The sequence below is a fragment of the Hyperoodon ampullatus genome (assembly GCF_949752795.1).
Source record: "Hyperoodon ampullatus genome assembly, chromosome: 12".
NCBI classification, from domain to species: Eukaryota; Metazoa; Chordata; class Mammalia; order Artiodactyla; family Ziphiidae; genus Hyperoodon; species Hyperoodon ampullatus.
This window is the reverse complement of record NC_136925.1, coordinates 10,309,189-10,312,981: the sequence shown is the minus strand read 5'-3', so window position 1 is coordinate 10,312,981 and position 3,793 is coordinate 10,309,189. Positions and strand designations below refer to the sequence as shown.

The following is a 3,793-nucleotide window of genomic DNA, read 5'->3' as shown; positions in this document are numbered from 1 at the left end:
CCACTCAAATACCACTTCTCCATAAGGACTCCTCGACCATTCAAATTCAAATTACACCATACCCTTCCTCCAGGGCCCTCCAGACTCCTCATACCTTGTTTTAGGTTTTCCTTTTTATTTGGTTTCTAACATACTATATGATTTACTTATTTATTAGGTTTAATGCTTATAGTCTACGATATTGGGTAGGTATCTTTTTTTAAATTTTTTTTTTTGATGTGGACCATTTTTTTAAAGTCTTCATTGAATTTGTTATAATATTGCTTTTTTTTTTACCATGCATAAGAAGGATACTTTAATAAAAATGGTAAATACTAGCATACACATGGGAAAAAAGCAGTTATTTTGAAAGTGGAAAAGGTAGTACTAAAAGAGACTTTTTATAATTTGTTTTTCTAGAGATTACCAAAGAAACCAAAATGTTCTTAGAAAACACATGAAATAAAGCAGGTAAGAACATTCTCAGAGGACTTTAAAATGTGAGGTAATTGATAACATTGCAGTAATCACACACTGGTCCCAAAGTAGACATTTTAAATATGAGGTTAAATTTAAAGAAACATTGAAAATAAACACTATTTACAAATTATATCAAACACTTAAAACATAATCTAGGAATGTTAAACAATAATTCTTAATTCAAAGTAATGACATTCATAGAATACATCTTGGTGCTAGCAATTATGGAGTTTACTTAAATCTAGTATTTTATATAAGCTTAACCATTTATCCTTCCTAAAATTCAATGATTATGATTCAACTTTATGAGGTTAAGCTAATCTTCTATATAATACTCTCACAGAAATTTTTCAAATACAAACAATTTATACCAGCAAGGAAATTATTAAAACATATATAAATTGTGCTGAGGGGCTTGATTAAAAGGCTGTCTATATAGAGAGATGCATCTCACCTTAGAAAGCACACACACACACATGCACACACACAGACACAAACACTTAATCGAATATAAGATGCCAGGACATTCTCTTAGTTATGTTACACAGCAAACTGCACTTTTATAAATGTCATTCTATTATATATGAACTGAAAAACATATATTTTTTAAAAAGCCCTTGACATGGGGGAAGTGGAATATGCCTGCATTAAGTGCAGAAACGCAGAGCTTTATGAACTGCCTGTCTCCAGCTGGCTCCCAGGCGCCACTGAAAACCGTTGCCCTCAGAAAGACAAGATGGTCTTGTTACTGATTTCCATGACCTCCAGAATCTCATCCTCTTTGATCACAAGCGGAGGTGGAAACCTGATGATATCACCGTGGGTTGGCTTGGCCAGAAGTCCATTATCTTGAAGTCGCAGACACACCTTCCAAGTATCATAATCTTTGGTTTCTCTAATAACAATAACATTTAATAATCCTTTTCCTCTTACAGCCATTACAATATTAGAAGGTAGGTTCATGAGTTCATTTCTCAAGATGATACCCATATCCTCTGCATTTTCAGCAAGGTTTGCTTCTTCCAAAACCTCCAGGGCCATGATGGACACTCAGCAGCTTAGTGGATTGCCACCCTACATTGAACCGTGTTCCCCTGGTTTAATGGTTAGCATTATTTCATCATCACACAACACTGCGGATACAGGGTATAAACCACCAGAAAGTGCCTTTCCTAGAAGGACCATATCAAATCTGACATTTTCGTGGTCAATAGCCATCCATCTACCAGTTCTGGCCAATCCTGTCTGTATTTCATCAGCAATAAAGAGAACCTGGTGCTGGGTGCAGAGCTCTCACATGCCCACAAGGTAGCCTGGATCTGGAACAACAACACCTGAATTGGTTCCACCATGAACGCGGCAACATTTGGGTCCTGAAGTGCACGCTCAAGAGTAGGCAGATCATTATATGGAATGATTTTGAAAACTGACATAAACGGTCCAAAACCATCATAACTGGCTGGGTCTGTGGAACTGGAGATAACAGACAATGTTCTACCCCAAAAGTTTCCAGCTGCAAAAACCATCTTTGCTTTGTATTTCAGGATCCCCTTCACGGTATATCCCCATCTACGAGCAAGTTGGCAAACAGTCTCTCCAGCCTCCACTCCTGTATTCATAGGAAGAACTTTGTGGTAGTTGAAAAGTTTAGTAACATACTCTTCGTATTCACCGAGCACGTTATTGTAGAAGGCCCTGGATGTTAAGGTCAATTTGTCCACCTGACTTTTCAAAGCATTCACAATCTTTGGATGACAATGCTCTTGGTTGACAGCACTGTGGGCACTCAGAAAGTCAAAATGTTTTCTGCCTTCTACATCCCATACATGAATACCTTTTCCTTTCTCCAGGGCTACAGGTAAAGGATGGTAGTTGTGGGCACCATATTTAGATTCCCGTTTAAAAATGTAATCAGAGGATGGAGGGCTTGGACTGTTTTTTAGTTGCAACAGATGTAGCAGAAGCTGCTGAAGAATGAACCCCACTAAGGACAGCAACAGTCTGCAAATGTGCTAGTTTGGAAAACATGATGTCCTTCAAGTAGGAATATCACCAACGAGCTAACCCTTCTTCCCACAGTTCAGATTAGAATACAGATTTTTAACCTGAGATCCAGGGACAGTCTTCAGAGGGTCCAATAACTCCTGGTGGCACCTTGGAAGCCAGCCCAGGACACGCAGCATCAACTGAGCAGCTGCCTGCTTCTGTTTTATGTTTTGGTTTTTTGGTTGTGAGGCATGTGGGATCTGACCAAGGATTGAACCTGCACCCCCTGCATTGGAAGGCGCAGTCTTAACCGTTGGACTGCCAGGGAAGTCCCTTGGGCAGGGACCTTTGTTTTTGTGGACACATCCTAACTGTCCAGAAAAAGTAGTGGACACACAGGAAGTATCTGTAGGATGAATGGTTTATCTGACTGGAGCCCATGGTCCTTCTATTGTATGGGCAGCATCTCAACAACTGTGTATCTGTTCAAGGACACCCCTTACTCAGAGACTCCTTAGATGAATAATGGTAATGTTCTCCTTTCTCCTTTTGCTTCCACAGCTGATCAGTTCCTTTCTGACATATTCTTTCTTTATATTGAGAAGACTCAATATCTAACAGACAATCCTGGCAGACTTGGAGCTAGTATCTTTACTGTGATTCTGTATGACTCTGTTTTCTGTTGAGAGTGATCTTAGGTACCAGTTTTTGAGAAGGGGGGTACATTTCATGGCACCCTATAAACTATCAATATCCTAGTGCCCATAAACCCTTGAAATGTACCAGATTTTCAGTATCATATTCAAACTAAAGTTTCCTGACACCTAGAAGTAGAGCCCCAATTACATGAGCCAAATAAATATCCTCTCTTTCTCTCTTTGTTCCCAACAAGCTGGTTTGATTTGAATTTTATTTCTCTTGCAGCTAAAAGAGTCCTGACTAATAAAACAACTTTCCACAAGAGAATCACCCCTATATTCTGCATCTTAATTACCACTGGAATTGATGCATAAAATGATGACATGATGCTCGGGAATAATAAGGGAAAATCAATTCCATTTAGGTTTCTTTTCCCCCTCTTCCTTCTTCCCTCTTTCCTTCCCTTCCTTTGTTTCCTCTACTCCTTAGTTGAAAAGAATTTAAACTGGCTGCATCCACTACATAGAAAGGCAGAAAAATGGACATTATGAGATGTTCAGTGTCAATGGTTATAACAACACATTTTCTGGGATTCCTCAGTTCTAAAGAAAATTAAAGAAAGCAGTATTCCCTTCTTCCAAATGTCCTGTTACTTAGCTAACAGATTTTACTAGCAAATAGGAAGTCATTCCAAAAGATGTCTTTTAAT

At 38.7% G+C, this 3,793-nt stretch overlaps 1 pseudogene across 1 annotated transcript; it reads right to left on the bottom strand.

The window, feature by feature from the left end:
- Positions 1-1,182: 1,182 nt before the first annotated feature.
- Positions 1,183-2,487, bottom strand: LOC307061592 (ornithine aminotransferase, mitochondrial-like; annotated as a pseudogene). Its single transcript has one exon. The product of its transcript is annotated as an ornithine aminotransferase, mitochondrial-like (transcript).
- Between the last annotated feature and the right edge of the window lie 1,306 nt (positions 2,488-3,793).